Source organism: Pteronotus mesoamericanus, unplaced genomic scaffold, assembly GCF_021234165.1.
Source record: "Pteronotus mesoamericanus isolate MK-2021 breed Mesoamerican mustached bat unplaced genomic scaffold, CSHL_Meso_final contig_181, whole genome shotgun sequence".
Taxonomy (NCBI): domain Eukaryota; kingdom Metazoa; phylum Chordata; class Mammalia; order Chiroptera; family Mormoopidae; genus Pteronotus; species Pteronotus mesoamericanus.
The window spans coordinates 8,885,989-8,909,256 of NW_026555077.1; positions in this window are offsets into that span (position 1 = coordinate 8,885,989).

Consider the following 23,268-nt stretch of genomic DNA (forward strand, 5'->3'; position numbering starts at 1 on the left):
AGATGTCTTGGTTCCAATCTTGGCACCTCTTCTTTTTAGTTAGGTGACCATAATGAGGTATCTAGCTAATGTTTTCAGGACTCATTTTTTTTTTTCTAGTGATAGCTTTCTTTTTAATATTTATCCAAATCTTCTCCAGTCCCATTACTAGATACATGTTTACACTAGTGAATCTTACTGTGTGTGTTTGTGTGGGAGTGTGTACGTATATTTCTCTTTGTCTGAACCTTTACTCTGAACTCCAAAGCATATCTACAAGTTTTGAATGTCTAATCATCATATCAAACTGAACACTCAATAGTGAGCTCACAAATGTGCCTTGTTCCCCATCACTGCCCCTCTTTACCACCAATGACACTGTCTCCTTCTCCTACCTTTCCTATTTAATAAGTGGCACTACTAGTTGCTGTTCTTGACTCCTCTCTTTCCCTCACCCCTGGGTATTAAAGAGCAAATTCTCTCCCACTTAACTTCCTCATATATACTGCCTCCAAAGGCCACCCTCTCCAGTATAATCATCCTTTGCCAAAAAGCCATTCTTTTGCACTTCGGCTACTCAGCAAAGTAGTCTTTCTGTTGTGACCAACGATCTTTTGAAAATGTCAGTTGAGGATGCTACTTTCTTTCTCAAACTTGGACCAAATGCCTTACTTACATGGCCTTCCATGATCTGAACTCTGCATCTCTCTTCAATCTCATCTACCTTGTTCATTCTCTTTTAGCTAGACTGGCCTTCTTGATTTTGTTCAAACATAAGGTTTATTTTTTCATGACTTTTTGCTTTTTGTTCTATTTCCCTTGATATTCACAAGGCTAGTTTCATAAATTCATCACTGTTTATGTTCAAATGTTCTTTTCTGAAAGAAATTCTGCCTGAAAAGTTCACTATTTCCAAGATCTCTAAGACCCTAAGCTTCCCATCCCATCATTTCAATTTTTCTTCTTAGCACTAACCACTATCGAACATTACTTTATATATTTATTTTTCATATATATATACACACACACCATGTGAGGTCCAGGCCTTTGTCTTGTTCAGTGCTGTATGTGTAACAACTAGAACACAGGCAATCAGAATGTATCTGTTAATTTGTATGAATTCCTTACAAGATCTGGTATAATAATTCAGTGTTTTTGGCCCATGGTGATTGCATAGGCTGTCTAGGGAAAAGAATGCCATTTCATATATTTGGTGCTCCTAGAGTACTCTCATTCGCCAACTTTCACATATTCTCCAGGCTCTTTTGTGATTAGTAATTCTGGTTTGATTCATGGGTTGGCTACATTCCGGACTTCCAATTTCTGGCTGTGTTTTCTGGCTTTTACTCCCATCTGTCCATCCGTCGATGGCATATCAAAGGCTGATAAAAACCAACTTTTTGGATGTGGCCCCAGACCTGGGGTATTGATTGCTCTCACAGGCAGCTCCTGCCAAGAATTGCCAGCTCTTCTGCATATCTTGAATTACTAATCCTTTGACTTCTAGCATAGAAAGGGTCAGATGAATCTTAGTCTTATTTTTTTCTTGATTAAAAAACATTTTTAAATGCCTTTCTAAGGGGTGGAAACATCTGTCAGTCTTTATCTGCTTCATGTCTGAAATCTTTTTCTGCCTGAAGTCTCTTCCCTAACTGTCCTCATATAGCTGAGAATAAAACATGGTATTTTATTAGGATCATTAATTCCAACAGCATGTGTGTTCTGAAATCAGTCAGATACCTTTCATTAGTATTTAGGATTTTGCTTTTTTGCTATTTATTACTTACATGACAGGTGACCTTGGGACGACCATGTAATTGCAGTTTTCTTATCTGTAATACAAACTATATTTATAAAGGTTATAGGCTGTGAAGTCAGAAAGATTGGGGTTTTAATGCAGATTCTTTCTAGCTAATATTTGGTTTTATAAGTATACTACTGGCCATTGCCTGAGTATTTGAAGAACTAAATTGGAAAATGTATATAGGACCAGCATGATCATCAGACTTTAGCTTTCACCTCATATATTCATATTCTGTCCCTATTTCTGATTTCAATTCTGGTGGCCTAGTAAACCTCCTCGTATTACTTGCTAGATGCCTGTCATTTCTTTTCCAGGTAGTTAGACCTGGCTCATGTATCTTCAGCCAATTCAGTGATTTTTTTTTTAATTGAGTCATCATGGGGTGTCTTATAACTTAGCAAGAATTTTTTTTGTCCTTAAATCCCTACTTTGACTCTTTTCATAACACTGAACTCATGTCATTGTTCACTCAGCTCATTTTGAAGTTAACTATCTCTTGAATTTGGTGGTTTTGAATATTTCCCAACTTTCTCCCTAGCCACAAGGAAAAGGTCATGTATCAAGTTCTTCTATGACAGTCAGTGAAGCCCAGAATGTGACACGGATGTATCTATATCCTCCTAATATTCGGGAGATATCCAGTAGATGACCTATTTCAATTTTGTTCAATTAAGTGTTCCTTTTTGCACTGATCTATAACAGTTTTTAATTGCATCCACATATATTTGAGAATAGAGTTTTTCCCCAGCATTATAAAGGAAAACTGTTGGTAAAGTTACCCCTTTGGGTAAGAGACTCAAGGCAATTATCTAGTTAATAACTTTGTTTTAAAAATCTAAGATTTCATTAATCGTATACTTCCCTTCACTGGAGCAAGAAGCCAAATTACAGCCCCAGAAAACCAGCCCCCCCCATCCCAAAGCCTATTTTCACACCTGGTTTTTCAGAGTTAATTCCTCTTTGTGGCTTTAAGGTTGGAACTGTTTAAAAATTATGTCACTGTTAATTACATACAAACCTTATTATGGTTAGTCTGTAGAAAAGGAATTGATGACTATGAAAATGTAGTGTTTATGCATAAACATTTTACTTAAAAGTTAGAACTCCTGGAAGATGTGTACAGTCCTTAGAGATGGCGCAATTGAATTAGCTGCTCTGTGGGTTTTGAAGTGCAGATAAAAACTTAAGCTTTCATTAAAGATCTGCTTGCTCTCTCTCTCTCTCTCCTTCTTTCCTTCTTTTCGTATCCTTTATATTTGGTTTGTTGCCAAATGCTATTGATTAAGATGCCTTAAAAACTACTAAAAAGAAGTTAAACAATATTCCTCAAGAGTTGTAGATGTAACTTTTATTATTTTATTGTATTTTGACATTTAATTTACTATTTTTATAATTTGTTCTAATCAGTCCTAAAATCAGTACCTAATTTGGGGGTACAGCTTGAAAAAAATAACCCTTAAAACTTACTTGCAAAGAATGCCTTAAAATAATATTGAAATTGGATGAATTTTCTCAGAATCTCTGATTTGATATCATAATCTATCTCATTGCTAGTGTTTACCAAAGGCAATAAGAACTTAACTCTTGCTTAGACTACCTCCACCTTACTTCAATTTTTTAAGTTCAGAAACTAAGTTATGTTTAGCCTAGAAAACATCAGATGTACATTTTGCCTATAGTTTATCTCAAAACAACAAAATAAATTTATTTATGTTTGTTTTGTGGAGAGTATTTCAGACCTTTAAAAAATATTGAGCAATGCTTTTTAAATTCTCACTATAAATTACAGTGAATTGCTCTTTTGAGACACTACTATTATTAAAAATGGCAAAGATAGTATCTTCTATCTTGCAGAAGAGAAAATACATAGAATAAAATGCATACCTACCTTAATAAATAACTTGGTCAAATTAGGTTCCTGCAATTATAAGAACCTCTTTAAATGTCTCTTTACTTTGACCATAGTTTTTCTACTAGCGCTCACTTTCATGATTAGATAATCTTGTCTTCCTAATGACTAGATTATTTTGCATTTACATCATCCCTTTCATCTGAACCTTTTAAAGTCTGTTTAATTATCCCATTTTACAGATGGACAATCAAAATGTTTAAAGTTTAAATGACTTATCAGGCTCACACAGAAAGTCAGTGACAGTCAGCTGAAGAATCAAGAATGTCTGGAAATTTGTTGCATTGGTCCGAGCACAGAATATTGCTATGATTCCTGATAAGCTTGGATTTCATGTACTGCACTTAATAGGGTAAAATGACCCATTGTGTTTAGTAAACTGCAGTACACATTTAATCAGTATTCATTCACAAGAATTATTCAGTTGTCAGTGCAATACTGTTCTGTTATATCTGCCAGAATCACAGCTGTAACATATGGGTGAAACAATTAAAACTTAAATCAAGCTATATCTCAGAGGACTATAGATCCAGTATCACTTACATGAACAGAAAATTAGAAAAAGGCGCATATTTTTAAGGACTGAAATGTACCCACTCTTCAATCTGGAAACTTTCTGTAATCTCAAGTTTCTTTTTTTTTTTTTTTTTTTTTTTTTATGTTTAAGGTGTATAATGTAATGACTTCATATACATATATAGAGTGACATGATTCCCAAAGTAAAGTTAGTTAACACATATGTTACCTCACATAGTTACCTTGAGTTTTTTAAAGATCTCTCTTATCAAATTTCAAGTATAAATACAGTATTCTTAACGATAGTCATTATGCTGAATATTAGATCCCCAGAACTTACTCATCTTGTGACTGCAAATTTGTACTCTTTGACCAGCATCTCCCCATTTTGCCCATCCTCCAGCCTCTGGCAACCACCAATATACTCTCTATTTCTATGAATTTGGCATTTTTAGATTCTACATATAACTGAGATCATCCAGTATTTATCTTTTTCTGCTTGACTTAGTTTTTTACCAAAATGCTTTTAAGATTCATCATTATTGTCACAAATAGCAGGTTTTCTTCTTTTTTTTTTTTAATATTGGATATAGCAAATTCTTTTTCCTTCTTTTTTTCTTTTTATTTATTTATTTATCTTTTCAAATACATTTGTCTCTGCCTACCCCCCACCACTTTCCCTTGCCCCCTCCCTTCTTCCCTCCCTCAGCTCTTCCCCTTTGGTTTTGTCCATGAGTCCTTGCTATATGTTCCTTGACTTTCCCCTTCCCTTCCTTTTCCCCGCCCCCCCTTCCCTCTTGTCTCTGTTGGTTTCTTTTCCTTTCAGTGTTGCTGGTCTTCTTTTCCTTGCATCTTTGTATTGTTGGTTAGGTTCCACTTATTGGTGAGATCATATGGTATTTGTCTTTCGCCCCCTGGCTTATTTCGCTTAGCATAATGCTCTCCAGTTCCATCCATGCTGTCGCAAAGTTTAGTAGTTCTCTTTTTTTTCCTTTCTGCTGCGTAGTATTCCATTGTGTATATGTACCATTATTTTTTGATCCAATCATCTACTAATGGGCATTTAGTTTGCTTCCAACACTTGGCTATTGTAAATTGTGCGGCTATGAACGTTGGGGTGCATAGGTTCTTTTGAATTGGCGTTTTGGTGTTCTTAGGTATAGTCCCAGCAGGGGAATCCCTGGATCAAAAGGCAGTTCCATTTTCAGCTTTCTGAGGAAATTCCACACTGCTTTCCACAGTGGCTGCACCAGTCTGCATTCCCACCAACAGTGGACTAGGGTACCCTTTTCTCCACAGCCTCGCCAGCACCTGTTGTTTGTGGATCTGTTTATGATGGCCATTCTGACTGGTGTGAGGTGGTACCTCATGGAGGTTTTGATCTGCATTTCTCTGATGGCTAGTGATGCTGAGCATCCTTTCAAACGCCTCTGGGCCCTCTGTATCTCCTCCTTGGAAAAGAGTCTGCCCAGGTCCTTTGCCCATTTTTTGTCTTCTTGGAGTGGATCGTTTATCTTCTTGGAGTGGAGTTGAGTGAGTTCTTTATATATCTTGGAGATCAAACCTCTATCTGATGTATCATTAGCGAATATATTTTCCCATACGGTTGGCTCCCTTTTCATTTTGCTGATGTTTTCTTTAGCCATACAGAAGCTTCTTATTTTGATGAGGTCCCACTTGTTTATTCTTTCCTTTATGTCCTTGCTTTAGGAGACATATCAGTGAAATAAATTGCTGTGTGGGATATCTGAGTTTCCTGCCAATGTTCTCCTCTAGGACTTTGATGGTGTTGCGACTTATATTGAAGTCTTTTATCCATCTTGAGTTTATTTTTGTGTATGGTGTCAGCTGATGATCCAATTTCAATTTTTTGCATGTAGCCATCCAGCTCTCCCAACATCATTTGTTGAAGAAGCTATTATTGCTCCATTTTATGCTTCTGCCCCCTTTGTCAAATATTAGATGCCCATAGAGACCTGGGCTTATTCCTGGGCTTTCTATTCTGTTCCACTGGTCTATGGGTCTGTTCTTATGCCAGTACCAGATTGTTTTGAGTATAGTGGCTTTGTAGTAGAGTTTGATGTCCGGTATTGTGATCCCTCTTACATTGTGTTTCTTTCTCAAAATTGCTGAGGGTATTCGGGGTCATTTATGGTTCCATATAAATTTTTGAAATGTCTGTTCTATTTCTGTGAAATATGTCATTGGTATCTTAATAGGGATTGCGTTGAATCTATAAATTGCTTTGGATAGTATGGACATTGTGATAATATTAATTCTTCCAATCCATGAGCACGGTATATGCTTCCATTTATTTGTGTCTTCCTTAATTTCTTTCTTCAATGTTGTATAGTTTTCTGCATACAGGTCTTTTACCTCTTTGGTTAAATTTATTCCTAGGTACTTTATATTTCTTCTTGCTATATCGAATGGTATTTTTTTTCTGATTTCTTCTTCTTCTATTTTATTGCTGGTGTACAAAAATGCCTTTGATTTCTGAATGTTGATTTTGTACCCTGCTGTTTTGCCAAATTCACTTATTAGGTTGAGTTTTTGGTAGAGTCTACAGGGTTTTCTATGTACACTATCGTGTCATCTGCAAACAATGTTAGCTTTACTTTCTCCTTTCCTATTTGGATGCCTTTTATCTCTTTCTCTTGTCTGACCGCTGTGGCTAGGACTTTCAATACGATGTTGAAAAGAAGTGGTGAGAGCGGACATCCTTGTTGTGTTCCCGATCTTAGTGGGAAAGCTTTCAGTTTTTGCCTGTTGAGTATGATGTTGGCTATAGGTTTTTCATATATGGCCTTTATTACGTTGAGGAATACCCCATTTATTCCCATTTTACTGAGAGTTTTGATCATAAATGGGTGCTGTACCTTATCGAATGCTTTTTCTGTGTCTATCGAGATGATCATGTGGTTTTCGTCCTTTTATTTATGTGATGTATCACGTTTACTGATTTGCGTATATTGAACCATCCCTACATCCCTGGGTTGAATCCCACTTGATCATGGTGGATAATCTTTTTAATGTATTGCTGGATGTGGTTTGCCAATATTTTGTTGAGGATTTTAGCATCTATGTTCCTCAGTGAAATTGGCCTGTAGTTTTCTTTCTTTGTAGGGTCTTTATCTGATTTGGGGATTTTAGGGTGATGCTGGCCTCATAAAAAGAGTCTGGGAGTCTTCCCTTCTCTTGAATTTTTTGGAATAGTCTGAGAAGGACAGGGGTTAGCTCTTCCTTAAATGTTTTGTAAAATTCTCCTGTGAAACCATCCGGCCCTGGGCTTTTTGTGTGCCAGGAGTTTCTTGATTACTGCTTCAATTTCTCCAGCTGTTATTGGTCTGTTCAAGCTTTCTGTTTCTTCCTCCTTCAGTGTTGGAAGATTATACTTTTCTAAAAATGTGTCCATTTCATGGAGGTTTTCAAATTTCTTGGCATATAACTGTTCATAGTAGTTTCTGACAATCCTTTGTATTTCTTTGGTATCAGTTGTTATTTCTCCTTTTTCATTTCTGATGTTATTAATTTGGGTCCTCTCCCTTCTATTCTTGATGAGTCTGCTTAAAGGCTTGTCGATTTTATTTATCTTTTCAAAGAACCAACTCCTGGATTGGTTGATCCTTTGAATTGGTCTTTTTGTCTCTATGTCATTCAGTTCTGCTCTAATCTTGACTATTTCCTTCCTTCTATTTGCTCTGGGATTTATTTGTTGTTGTTTCTTCAGTTCTTGAAGTTGTAGTGTTAGGTCTTTTATTTGAAATGCTTCTATCTTTTTTAGGTAAGCCTGTATTGCTATGAACTTCCCTCTCAGGACCACCTTTGCTGTATCCCATAGGTTTTGGACTGTTGTCTGTTCATTTTCATTTGTTTCCAGAAATTTTTTGATTCCTTCTCTTATCTCATTATTGACCCATTCATTGTTTAATTGTGTACTGTTCAGTTTCCATGAGTTTCCAAGTTTTTGAAGTTTCTCTTTGAGGTTGATTTCCAGTTTCAAGCCCTTGTGGTCCGAGAAGAAGTTTGGTATCATTTCAATTTTCCTGAATTTGCTGAGGTTTGCTTTGTGTCTTATCATGTGGTCTATCTTTGAAAAACTGCCATGAGCATTTGAAAAGAATGTGTATTTTGCTTCTTTGCGATGTAAGGTTCTATATATGTCAGTGAAGTCTCTTTGATTCAGTGTGTCATTCAGCTGCACAATATGTTTATTAATGTTTTGTTTGGAAGATCTGTCCATTTTTGACAGTGGGGTGTTGAAATCCCCTACTATCAGTGTGTTACTGTCTATATGTTTTTTGAAGTCGTCCAACAATTTCCTTATATACTTAGGGGCTCTTATATTGGGAGCATATAAGTTTACAATGTTTATGTCTTCTTGATAGATTTTTCCTTTAAGTATTACAAAGTGCTCCTCTGGATCTCTCTTTATGGCCTTTGTTTTGAAATCTACTTTGTCTGATACAAGTATGGCAACCTCAGCCTTTTTCTCTTGCCCATTTGCTTGGAATATTTTTTTCTATCCCTTTACTTTCAATCTGTGTAGGTCTCTTGCTCTGAGGTGGGTCTCTTGTAGGCAGCATATGTGTGGGTCATGTTTTCTTGTCCATTCAGCCACCCTGTGTCTTTTGATTGGGGCATTTAGTCCATTCACATTGAGAGAGATTACTGATAGAAACTTACTCATCTTTTCTCTTTGTACCTGTGTTCCTCTCTCTCTCATTCTTTCTCTTGATCTGCTTAAACCAGTCCCCTTAGCATATCTTGGAGTGCTGGTTTGGTAGAGATGTGTTCCTTTAGCCTTCTCTTGTCTGGGAAACTCCTTATTTCCCCTTCTATTTTAATTGAGAGCCTTGCTGGATAGAGCAGCCTTGGCTTGTAGGCCCTTGCTTTTCATGACTTGGAATATTTGTTGCCATTCCCTTCTGGCTTGTAGTGTTTCTGTTGAGAAGTCAGCTCCTAGGGCATATCGGGGCCCCCTTGGACATTACTTTCTCCTTCTCCCTTGCTGCCTTGAGGATTCTCTCTTTGTCTTTGACAGTTGCCATTTTAATGATGATGTGTCTTGGAGTGGACCTCCTTGAGTCCCTCTTGAGTGAGGTCCTCTGTGCCTCCTGGATCCATGAGAGCCCTTCTCTCCTCAAATTAGGGAAATTTTCCATCATTACTTTTTCGAGGAGGTTCTCTATCCCTTGCTCCTCTTCTTCTCCTTCTGGTATCCCTATTATACAGATATTATTGCATTTCAGGTTGTCCTGCATTTCCCTAAATGCCTCTTCATTCTTTTTGAGTCTTTTTTCCATTTCTTGTTCTTTCTGGGAGCTTTTTTCTACCTTATCCTCCATCTCACTGATTCGATCCTTGGCTTCATCCAGACTGCTTTGGATTCCTTCCACTGTGTTCTTCAATTCAGAAGTGGTATTCTTCATATCCTCTTGTGTCTTCTTGATAGTTTCTATGTCCTTTTCTGGGTTGATATAGTTTTTTGTAAGATCCTGATAGTTTCTCTGCAGTTTCTCATAGTTCTCTTTGAGCTGGCTGAGCTCATTGAGCTTCCTTAGAACCATTGTTTTGAACTCAGTATCTGATAGTTCCCTTGCCTCTATTTCATTTAGCTCTCTCTGTGGGGAGTCCCCTTTTCTACTTGTTTGGGGGGAACTTCTTTTTCTTCCCATTTTTGTTAGAGTCTGTTAAGTAATTTATTTATTTATTTATTTATTTATTTATTTATTTATTTTTGCTTCTGCTTCAATTGGGCTGTCTGGATTTCCTGACTTTGTTGATTAAACTTCTATGGTAGTAGGTGGGTCTTTTTATTTATTTATTTATTTATTTATTTATTTATTTATTTAGTTATTTTTCCCTTTACTTTTCTTTCTGGGCTGCCTCTGATGATGTCAGTTGTTGACCCTATATGACCTTGGGTTGTTTGTTTGAGCCTTCCAGAAGCCTACTGTCTGTGTCTGACTCCTGCTTTGGGCAGCTGTGTGACCCCTTCAGCCAGGGATGGACTATTTCTGTGGATCACTCTGCACTCTCAGGCCGACTCCTTGAACACGCTCCCCAGCTCCGCAGGATTCCCTGCCCGCCTGGGCTGGCGGGTGCTTGCCTCAGCCCAGGGGCTTATTCGCGACCTCGCGTACTCGTCTGGCCCCCCTGGCCAGCGGGCACCCCGGCACTGGTCAGTTTAGGGTCTTCTATTGTGTGCTTTCCCTGCTTTTGGCTCTTTGGTTGCATTGCTCGTCCTCGCCAAATGGGGACTACGGAAATGGGAGGAAGTCAGCTCCAGGACTCTCTGGTTAATCCTGTCTCCGGTCTCTCCTCCAGAGTCTCTGGGCAGCTCTGTGACCCCTTCGACCCGGGATCCACTAATTCTGTGAGCTGCTCCACAATTGCGGGCCGCGTGGGTCAATTTATGCCTGCCCTCGCCTCTTTGCGCAGTCCCTCGCAGGCTATATGGGTGCCAACCAGTGGGAGGCCTTGCCAGCCCGCGCGAGCCCTCGCCAGCCCGCGCAGGTCCACACACACGCTCACCAACCCTCACTGGCCACTGGGCGCAAGTGTGCGCGCCTGCACTGGGTCTCAAGTTTCTTAAAGTCAAGTTACAACCTCATTGGTAACCACAGTTTTTTTCTTATCTTAGGAGTATTCTCTATATGCTGTTATTACCTCAGATACATTGCCTTATCCCAATCTTTAAGACAATACTTTGGGGAGAAGACAAAATTTGTTTTCATATTTATTAGTAAATATTTGAATATTAATTTTTAAAAACCAAAAGGTATTGAGTGTGTAAAAATAGCGACAATGAAAATAAAGGCCATGTATACATACCTGGTCATTTTCAGGGATCTAATTTTAAAATCCTAAAAGATTTCAGTGATAATTGCAGTGATAATGTTTCTTGACTCATACGCCACATCTCAGTTTCTTCATATTTCTGCATTTCTGTGAGGGTTTCACAGCAGTATGGATGTGCCAATTATTTTCCTACCTTTTCACCTCTTACCCTTCCTTTGATACTGCTATGTGATGCTGGGGCTGAGAGTTTCCAAATTGTATTTCCCAAGATTCTTTTTTTCTATTACTAAGAGATAGACATGGGAGATCAGAAGGCAAAAATAAGGGAAAAGCCATTGTTTTCCCTCATTCTGTCTGTCTGTCTGTCTCTCTCCATCTCCCTCTCCCTCCCCCTCCTCTCTCTCTAAATTTGAGCAGTAATTAGCTAAGTTACTTCTATAATTCTATTTTTTTTGAGGAAGGAGGGAAGGAGCTCCTCCTCCCTGGGCCCTTGCCAAAGGGCTTTAATACAAAGTGGCAATAGTGGCAGAAATTCAGGTTGTCTGTAGGGTCAAAACATAGCTCGTCTGTCATTATTGTTGATGTGGTTCCTATCCTTGTTTAGAGACTAACGTGGCCAATATCAAAGACCAACACTGAGCCCTCTATTTAGCTCTATTTCCAGGGGAGTCACTGTGCCTGATGGAAGTTGTTTAATTAGTTCTCTTCTATCACGAGCAAGGAAGCACCTTGATGTAACTTAAATAAAACATTGTGGACTTAGATTTGCCTTTGCTGCTTATAATCCTGTTGTTATCACTATCATCCATTGATCTTTAGAACGTCTCATTCACCATCATGGTATCTCATCTGACATTACTTCAGACCAAGGAATTTATTGTATATTAAAAAAGTATCTCTGTAAGCGATGGATAAAAACAGGAAAAATTGAAAAGAACCAAAAAAAAAAATACAAAATAAGTTAATATATTTTCAAAAATACTTGTATCAAAATAAATAGAAAATCATCATACCTATTAAAGGGTTCATTTATGGTATAGCATTTATAACTTTTCTTCTTTCACACAATATTTCCTTTCACCTTAGCAAGAATTTTAATTAGTCAAGGTTCTTTTCCTATTGAGTGACTAAAACTTTAATCTTGAAGAATATGTGACATTAGTATTCCTACCTGTATCCTATTTGTTCTTGAAGTTTTACATTAACCTTCATCATAGAGCATTAGAAAGCTTAGAGATACCCAAGGTGATCTGAGTTCAGACATATTCTTCCTTTTCTGCCATTCCATGGAAGTAACACAACTTCCTATTAATAGATTTAATCATCAGAGCCAGTATACTAACATCTTTTTTGGCCCTTAGTTCACTAACATGAGAAGCCTAAAGTTGCCAGCTTAGTGGAACCATTGTGTATTCCCTAGTGGAAGCATATCATTCTTGGGAACTAAGACTTCTAAGCCAAACAAAGCAGAAAGTCACAAGATTGAGACGTACAGAATTTATTAATGAATAATTAAGACTAATAGTGGAAAGGGTTACTTCCATTTCTATTCTTTTACTCCCAGACTTGTGAATCTTAGGTATGAAAGAAACTAATAAATACTGTGGTTACTGATTCAGAGTATAGACCACATCCTGCAGAACACTGCCTTAGCTCTAGAAGTATTGTCATCCATTTGGAGCTGTTACTAATTTATTCAACTGGTCATTTCACCATTCTGTCAGGCTGGTTGCTTCAGGGTGATAGGTCCATGACAAGACCACTGAATTTCATGAACTTGAGCCCATTGCCTGCCATACTACATTTACTATAAATTAGTTTCTTGATGAGGAGCAATGTTGGGTGGCATTCTCAGATGGTGAATGAAGCATTCTGCAAGTCCACAGTGGTGGCTTTGGCAAAAGCATTACAGGCAGAGAAGGCAAGTCTATATCCAGGTAAGTATCTCTTCCAGTGAGAACAAAATCCTGCCCATTCTCTAATGAAAATCATCAAATATAATCAGTGTGACACTAAATAAATAGGTTGGGGATCTCTACCATGTGGCGAATGCTGCCATTTGGGGCCTTAGTGTTGTTTTCTGCTGTTCACTAGGTAGATACTTGGCAGTGGCTATAATCGGATTGGCCTTGATAAGTGAAGCTTGTGTTTCTGAGACTATGTTAGCTTCCATTCTTGACACCATGGTACTTTCTTCATAATGCTATTGGGGAAGAACAAGGGTGGATGGGGAAGATATATGATTGACAGGTAATTTTATTTTCCTCAGTACTAATAACCTCCTCTGTTAAAGTTGCTCTTGGGGGAGCCTTCACAAGAGACATAAATATCTTTTTTTTTTAAATTTTTTTCACTAACTTTAAAAAAAAGATTTTATTTATTTATATTTAGAGAAGGGAAGGGAGGGAGAAAGAGAAGGAGAGAAACATCAATGTGCGGTTGCATCTTGCATGCCCCCTACTGGGGACCTGGCCTGCAACCCAGACATGTACTTTACACTGGGAATCGAACTGGTGACCCTTTGGGTCGCAGGCTGGTGCTCAATCCACTGAGCAACACCAGCTGGGGCAAGACATAAGTATCTTTATGTTCTGTGACCAGTCAGGAAATCTATGTTCCTATCTATCTTTCAGACATTCTTGCCATTAATTTTCCATTTGTGTTTCCTCCAATTTCCTGACAATTACCCACTACCCATTACCCAGTGACTCAGCCATTACCCATGAATCAGTATCTATTCATATTTCCTACCATATCTCTTTCAAGCAAAATTAACTAGCAAGTACGTTACTTGAAGTCCTGCTGACTGGTGGATTTACTTTACTCACTCTTTTTGAGAGTGCCTTTGAGTGGGGCTGTAGTGCTACAGTCAACCATTTAAAGGCAGTGCCAGCATATCATGCAGGACCATCTGTAAATGAGTCTATTTTTTTTCTTTTCTCTGCGGTTATAGGCAACTCCCTATGAAGTCATAGGTATGAGTTGAAAGAGAAAGAGCGGTGTAGTAGGAAGGAACTGTGGAAATCTGAGCCATTTGCTCATATAATTTTATTTCGTCCTTTGGATTTGCTCAAGCTTAGCATTGTATATAACATGATGAAGGGGTGCTTGCCCAAACAGCTGGTTGGGTGAGAAGCACTGAGCGTGTAATGGGAAACTCAGATTGTATTGTAACTTTGTGTGCCTTGGCCAACTGTTGAGTTTCTACTAGGTCTTAGTAGGAAACTAGAAGCTATTTCTCAAAGGAAAATAAGTATGTGCAGAATATAACTTTTCTCCAAAATCCCAAATTTTTGAACCGTGACCCACCTATAGTGGCATGCCAAAGGTTCAATATCATTTTTTTTTTTTTTGTCACAGACACTTCATACTCTATCAGATTTGCTGGGCATGTGGGATTAATAGACACGTAAAAAAGCCCAAGCTAGCCACCACAGGAAAAAGAAAAGAAAAAACACATGGGGAAAGAATGAGAAAGAGAGAGAGAGAAAGAGAGACAAAAGGAGAGATTGAGATCCATCTCAGTTTTTCATCCATTCTAAAGTAGTAGGCATGTAGTTTATCCCAATAGGCAATTTTTCAGATAAACTTCTTTTCTTAAACATGAAACATGAAAAAATGCCTACAATTGTGAAGATACAAACATACTGTGGAAGGAAATAAATGCATAGAGAGTAGAAGCATTAGAAGGAAATACCACAAAACTGTCAAGAATGGGTAACAAGGAAGTGTAAGAAAAAAGTCACCTTTCAAACTATTATATGAGAGAGTACCTCAAGAACTTGGAATTTATTTATAAAAATTGTGTATTTTTTCTTACATATTTAAACTTCAGTCACCTTCAAAGTACTCTCCATTTAATGAAATACACCTATCCAGATGTTTTTTCCCACAGCTCAAAACAGTTTTTGAACTCATCCATTTTTATGCCTTTTAATGTCTGTCATTTTTTTTTGTTTCACCTCTTCCACATTGGCAAAACATTTTCCTTTGAGGACTTTTAAACTGGGGAAACAGAAAAAAAGTTGCTTGGGATGAGATTGGGTAAATAGGGAGGGTAGAGCATGGGGGTCATGATGTTTTTGGTGATAAACTGCTGAACACTCAGCGTGGTGTGGGCAGTTGCACTCATAAATCATCCATCATGAAATGCGCAAACATGTTGAAAGGGTCTTCAAAAAAAGAAAATCACTGAAGCTGAGTGCAGCCTCTCAAAATACCACCAGCTGGTATGCTGATACAGATGGGTTCCTAGAACATTCACCTAGTGGGGGAAGCCTGTGTTACAAGGGGTCCACCTCCCAGAAGATAATTCCAGGGTTTTTTAGACCCTTCGTACAATGTTTACATAATAAAATAGTGAATTTACCTGAAGTTGTAATGAAGAAAGTAAACATATTTTCTTGGACAAAGGTAAATTCAGCACGTTTTTCAAATCTGTGATCATCCTACTCATTCATGACCAACTCCTACTGTTACAATCTCCATTGTTTTTTCTTTTCTTCCTCTTACAATTTTGTCAAAACAAAATAACATTCTCTAACTACTGGTTACTAAAATTAGCATATGTTATTTTTAACTTAAAAAATCATTATTTTAACAGGAATACTTTAATTGGCAAAAATCGGTCTCATCTTGTCAGACTGTCAAAGCCCTATGCTCCTCAGCCTCTTCTTGCTGAGGCTCTCTCTCCTCAGAACCCAAATATCTTTTTGAATATCGAAAAGAGACCCCTAAGGTTGGTTCTTGTGTGGTGAGGTGACATGTGCCACTATAATCACCATTTCAAACAACTTTGTTTATTTGTTTAGATTAGTTTATTGTTGCTAGAAGCCTGCCATCTCAAATGGCACATATTTTAAAATACTTAAACCCAAGCCTAGACAATTGGAAAGTGCTTGGATGAGGACACAGAAATAGTCAGGAAGCAAGACAACTTCAGCAAGGACGGCGTGGCTTCAATCTCTGTTTCTCTGTGTCATTTTCTTTTTTGGTAACCTAGCTTCCTCTCCTTTTGTTTCTTTCTTAGTTCTCCTTCCCCCAACTTTATTTGTAACTGCAGCTTTGACTCTGTGTGACCTTTCAGCTCCAGAGTTCATAAGAACCGAAAAAAACACAGTCTCTACATTCATTTTTCTCAAGAGATGAATCCGATTAGGCTGACTTCCAAAGTAGAGACTTCCCTGTCGCCGAAAGAATTCAAGCAGAGATAGGTTGATCATCAGTCAATGTAGTAGAGAGTTCTAGTTTGGGCATGGAAGATGAACCAGATGACCCCTAATTCCTTCCAGTTCTAGGATTCAAGTAATATATCTTTGCCTAAAACCTTCTCCCGAGAAAATATCTTCCAAAATAAACATCTACATCATCACTCTTTCTTCAATCTCTGTCAAAAAATTTGCTACTGTCATCATTGAAAAATGATGTAGAACATTCCAGCAACTTCAGTTCCTCAAAATGCCAGATGTTATATTATTAATCATATATACATATACACATATACATATATATGCATAGATATATGTATTTACACATGTGTAGTGTGAAACATGACTACTCTATGGTACTGCACAAATTCTTTCAAAAAAATACTATTTAGTGTGAAACATTTCCATTATAAATTAGTAAAATCCTACATGTAGTCTATAAGAAATAGTCTAAGTGATACAGCACAGAGTCTTTTCGTGGCCACTATCATAACTTCGAGTTCAGTGCTTAATACATATGGGTAGCATTGCTAAGGAAACCATTCCCCGGTATCCATGTGTATCTAGCAAGCTTTGTCTCGCTTTTGTGTCTAACTAAAAGGTCCTATGCATTTAAGATAGGTTTTTATACCTATTAAAAACTCCAAACCCAAATACCTGTATTGTCAATTAACCCCTTTAAAATGTAAATCAGTATAAACATTAAAGCAAGAATTTCATGAGATTCTTTCTGCGTGTCAAACTTCTGTTCCTTCTCCTACAATCGGCACAAATTGATTAGACTTGATCTGTTTTGTCTCAGAGAAAAGCAATTCCACTATTTTTTATTCTGCTCTGTCTCTAGAGGTAAAAGGATGATGTCAAATGGCAAGCTGTTTTCTCTGGGGAAAAAGCCAGCACCCTTTTTAAAGTCTCCTTTTCTTTCTAATCTAAGACTTTAGAAACTGCCTCTGTAAAGTAGTAAAATAGTCTCCTCAATAACCTGATTTGCTTCTTTTTTTTCTATTTTCTTTTTTTCATTGAGGGCTAATTCTCAAACAATAAAATATAGAGACTTTAAAAGTTCAGGCTAATGCAATTTCACAGCTGTATATTTGGCAATTGTAGCTAGCACCCAAACAAGATGCAGAACATTATCTTCACCCTAGAAAGTTCCCTCATGCCTCTTTTAGACACTTTATTCCTGTTACTTCTCCAAGGTAATTGCCTTTGGGTTCATATTACTGTTGGTTAGTTTTGCCTGTTCCTGAACTTTGCATACATTTTAATCATTCAGTATCTGTTCTTCTATGTCTGGTTTCTTTCACTCAACATATTTTTGAGATTCATCTATGTTGTTGCATGTATCAATAGCACATTGTTTTAAAGTATTTAATAATATTCCACATTGCAGAATATTACCTAAATTATTATCTGTATTTTTGTTCATTCTCCTGCAGATGGCCATTTGGGCTTTTTCACTAGTGGCTATTGTGAATAAAGTTATCATGGACATTCTTGTACAAATTTTTTGAATTCTTTGTTTTATTTCTTTTGGGCATAAACCTAGAAGTAGTATTGGTAGTTTCTATAGATTAGCTACTTATTTTTATAAGAAACAATTCTTTAATGTGTTTTTTATCATTCTTCAAGTCCATCAGTAATGCAGGAGAGTTTTAATTGCTCCACATTCTCACCAACTTTTGATATTATCAGCCTTGTTGATCTTTGGTTTTCTAATTGGTACCCAATGGTTTCTTATTATGATTTTAATTTGTATTTCCCTTATCACAAATAAGATACAGCACCATTCTATTTGCTTATTGTCAATTCCTATATTTTCTTTTTTGAACTAACTTAATTTTAGCTTATTTTGTATTGCTTACTTTTTTTTGTTGATTTAAAAATTCTTTACATATTTTTGATATGAGTTGTTTCTCAAAAAATGCTTTAGAATTTTTTTCCCTAAGCTGCAACTTGATTATTCTTTTTCTTATTAATGTTTGTAGTGGTTAATTTTATGTGCCAACTTGACTAGACTATAGTAGTAAAAAGTAGTTATTAAGTAGTTAAAATAGTAGTAGTATAGTACCCAAGTAGTTAATCAAACACTAATCTAGGTGTTTGTGTTTGTGAGTACAAATCACATCTTGTATACTTGTGTAGTATTTTGTAGATGTGATCAACACCTATAATTAGTTGACTTTTAAGTAAGGATATTACCCTTAATAACATGGGTTGGCGTCATCCAGCCAGTTGAAGACTGTAAGGGGAAAAATGCGTTTCTTAGAGATGGAATTTTGCCTCAAGACTGCAATACAGAAACCCTACCTGTGTTTCCAGCTGCTCTACAAGGTTTTAAAATGTAAAATTTCTATGGTTACTACTTTTGTGACTTCTCTGATAAATCTTTGCCTAACCCATGATTGTACAATTATTTTTCTACTTTTCTGCTAAAATCTTATGACTCTAACTTAGCACTGGTTTACAGTTTTTAGTTATGTACACATTTTATTAGATTTATTTCTATTTGCTATTTTATATGGTATTTTCAATAGTTAAAATATTTCCTATTTATTCATTGTTAGTATATGGAAACAGAATTCATTTTTTGCATATTGATCTTTTATTACACTGCTTTGCTAAATTTTATATTGGTTTCCTTAGTTGCTGTAACAAATCACCACAGGTTTAAGACAATATAACTTTATTGTTTTTTAGTTCTGGGGTCAGAAGTTTTAAAATGGGTTGTCAGAGCTGCATTTTTCTGGAAGATCTAGGGGACAATCTCTTTCCTTGCTCTTTTTAGTTTCTAGAGGCCACCCTTATTCTTTGACCTGCATTCCTCTGAAGCCCCATATCCCATTTAAAATGCAGCATCAAAGCATCTTCCAATCTCTCTTTGTCCTTTTGCATTTTTTGTCATAGCAACTTCTGTGTGACTTTGACTCTTTCTTCATTTATGAGCCCTTGTGATTATATAAGGAAAACCTTAGATAATCGAGGAAATTATTCCTATTCCAAGATTCTTAATCACATCTGCAAAATCCACTTTGCCATGTAAGATAATACATTCAGAGTTTCCAGGGACTAGGACATTGTGTGTGTGTGTGTGTGTGTGTGTGTGTGTGTGTGTTGTGGGGAGGGGCATTATTCTGTCTACAGCAGTTGCTTAATTAAGTTTTATTTTGATATTAATATGGCCATACCAACTTTCATATGCTTAGTGCTTGAAAAGTGTGTATGTCCTCACACTCTGTGTTTTTAACCAATTTTTGTCTTTATATTTAAAATGTATCTCTTACAATTAGCATATGGATTGATTTTGCTTTTTTGAAAATCCAATCTAATGGTCTCTGTCATTTAATTGGAGTGTCATTCCATTTACATTTATTGTAATTATTAACAGTTGGATCTAAGTTAAAACTATCAACATTTATTTCCTATTACTCCCATCTGTTCTTCGTTCTTGTTTTTCATTATTTAACAAATCAAATATTTTTTAGTATTCTGCTTTTCTTCTATATTGATTTGTTTGCTATACCTACATGGTATTTTTAATATTTCTCTAGAGATTTGAATATACTCCTTACCTTATCACAGAGTACTTTCAAATAATAATTTTACATTTCACAAACAAAGCAAGAACTTTATACCTGTAAAAAACATAAATCTTTAAAAAAGTAAAATAAAACAAAAAACTTGTATACTTTCTTTCCCTCCATACCTCATTTTCTCTATATTGTCATATATTTTACTTCTGTATACATTTTTACTACTTTTAGTTGAATTGGTCAATAGCTTTTTAAGCAAAGGTCTTATAGTTTGTCCATATATTCACTCTTTCTGTTGTTTTTAGTTTTTCTCAATGATAAGGTCTTTTCTCTGCTATCAGTTTCCTTCAGCCAGAAAAACTTTAATGCCCCTATAGGGCAATTCTGCTGGGAATTAATTCTCATAACTTCTTTCTAAATATTCAAAAATACCTCTATTTCATCTTTGTAATTGATGGATTCCTCTTTTTTTTTTTTTGCTGTATATATAATTTTAGGGTGATTTTTTTCTGCTCCTTTATTATGTTGCTCAACTTTCTTCTGGCCTCATTGTTTCTGACGCTAAATCAGCCATCACTCTTCTTTTAGTTTCTTGGTATGTAATGCATCTGTTTTTCTTTTTTGATTGGATTTTTTGTTTTTTCTTTTTTGTGGATATCCAGAATTTTGATGATCAAGTACAAAAGAGTGGTTTTCATTTAAATTTACCCTGCTTGGTTTTCACTTTGCTTTTTGGATTCTAAGATAGATGTCTTTAATCAATTTTGGAAAATTCTGTTATTTCTTTGTCAAGTACTTTATTTTGTTTCTCTTCCCATCTTAGAAGCATATATTAGACTACTTAGTACTTTGATATTGTCCCACAGATCTTATAGCACTTATAGTTTTCTTTCGTATTCGAGTTTGAATATTTCCTGACTTGTGTTCAAGTTCACTGATGATTTACACTGCTATTTTCAGTCATATGCTAAGCCCACTGACCATACTGTTCATTTCAGATCATCTTTTTTATATTTCTATTTCTTTTTTTTCACTATTTCCTTCTCTCTGATCAAATTCCTCAACTGCTCATGCATGTCTTCTACCTTTCCCCCATGGTTCTTTAACATATTTATATATAAGATCATGGGATTTAAAATCACTGTCTCATAACTCGAACATCTGTGCTGTTTCTGGGTCTACGTCAATTGTATCTCTTAATTGTAAGTGACATTTTCTTGATTCTTCACATTTCATAATTTTTAATTACGTGCTGCACATTGTATATAAAAGATCACTAGAGACTAAAATAAATAATGTCTTTTTATCAGAAAGAAATGCCTGTTCTTTTCTATCGGGCTGCTGGAGGGTTCAGTGATGTCAATCTAATCAGGTGACTGAGTTGGGTTTGGGCTTTGTTGCAGCTTTAGTTAGTTGAAGATCATTACTGGCTTCAAGTTGTGCGACGGACTTCAGAGATTTCTTTGTTTAAGAGTCTTCCTGCTAGTTTTCCAAATTGTGGGTGATTTCTCTCTTTTTTATTTCCAGCTGCTTGTTTTGTTAGACACTGGTGAATTATCTTTTCTCCACAGTTCCACCCTTAACTTCCTGTACCTCAGGATTTGCTCTCTCCACTCCGCTTGCCCGCACTAGCCTTTGGAAGACCTCTGCATTGCACAGAGTCAAAGCTCACTGTGTCTCAGCGGAGTAATTTTTCTTTTCGCCGCCCCTTTCCCGGATCTTTTGCAGCCGGGGACTTCACCAGATGAAAGCTCTGAATGTTTCCCAGAGGAGTTTCCCTCTGCTCTCCTACACAGCCTTGCCACTGACTGACAACTAGGCCCTAGAACCCACAACGGAAGGAAGTCTCTCAGAATTCCTGTCCTGCCCCAGCGTTTGGCACGTTGTATCTGTGTGTTTGGTGAAGTGTCATGGGAAAGGGTCGGCAGGTACAGTCGGACGCACTCAATGGCTTTTAGTGATCCTAATGCATCAAATCAGCCCACAGGTGATCACTAAGAGTTTGTTAAAAGTTTGGCTGGTTTACCCATCTCAAATGCTCTGCCACTCTAACAACCTTTAAAGCAACTGTGTTTCTTTTTCTAAAAAATTCATCAGTTTTTGGATTTTAGTTTATTTTTGTTTCTTCAGCATTCATGTTGGCTTAAAATCTCTGCTTTGGAGTTTAGCTGGCTTATTGTTAGGGTTGAGAAAACTGAACTTGCAACTTCCTACAACCTAAACCAACTGGGAAGTTTTCTTTTCATTCCTTTTGTGTATTATTTTAAAAAACAGACTATTTATTTGAAACTCTAAGTGACCATGACACTTACAGTGTAATTTTATTTCTTCTTTTTGTCCTCTAGCTGTAGATATTGAGTTTTAAATTTCAAACAACATACAATTAGGTGATTAGATGCCTTCTGTGATTTATGTCCATCTGTTGGTGAATGTTTAGCACATAAAAGTGTTTTTCTATATGATAGCACAAACCAAAAAACTTTCAAAATGTAACATGTACACCTAATGAGCATGGAGTAATTCCTAAGAAAATGAAATAAGTTGTAAGCATGGAGTCTTTGTCCCCAGTTATTCTTGTACATTGTCAGACATTGTCACCTATGCTGTAAGCCACAGAATAAGAAGTAAACTGTTCTTGCTTGACTAATAGCAACTGCTTTTCTAAAAACAGTCTGTCTAGTAAAATAAGATGTCCTGGCAACTCCAGAATGTCCCTCTCCGAGGAACATCTTCTGTTTATGTGAATTAAGGAAAACAGAGAATGTAGGTTAAAGGTATATGAGTAATAACAGCACCAAAATCTGTGATTTTTAAAAGATAAACTAAAAAAAAAAGCACCCCAACAAGCACTAATGGTACAGCTGGAAAAGTCAGAGAAACAGAGAGAAGGGATGAGCACGAACAAACACTGTGCTGGCACACAGAAATCATGTGATATTTCTTAGGCTTTGGAGACTGCAGAGCTTTACACACATCAAAGAGTATATGGAACATGGGCAATTTTTCATAGACATCATTTACGGGAGATTGAAGATGATCTATGGTACTTTTTAAGAATAAAGGCTAAATTTTCCAATAGCAAATGGCTTAAATCAGTAAGCAACACTGTGTATGGAGCCCATGGTAACAAGAAATGGTATAAGTCTGAGAATATGCTTGACTCAAACAAGATGCTTGCAGACCTTTAACTATAAGAAAGCTAGCAAAGGCCTCTATGATACTTAACACATAAAACAAATTATAACAATATCCTTAAGATTACCACACAAGTAATAGTGCTATATAAAAACTCATAAAAAAGAAATGTATGGCTACAATAACCATATTAAAAGAACTACAGTTTTCTTTTAAATAACCGTGTAACCCATGCTTGGAGGATGTTATGCTATTTAGTGATTAAGCTCAAGAAGCAATGTCTTCCAGCCGTCTAAGACTGAAGAAGAAAACGAAAGGCCAATTTTTCTTTTTCCCTGAGAATGGGGTAATAATGATCTCAACAGGGGAATCGAAGGAGCC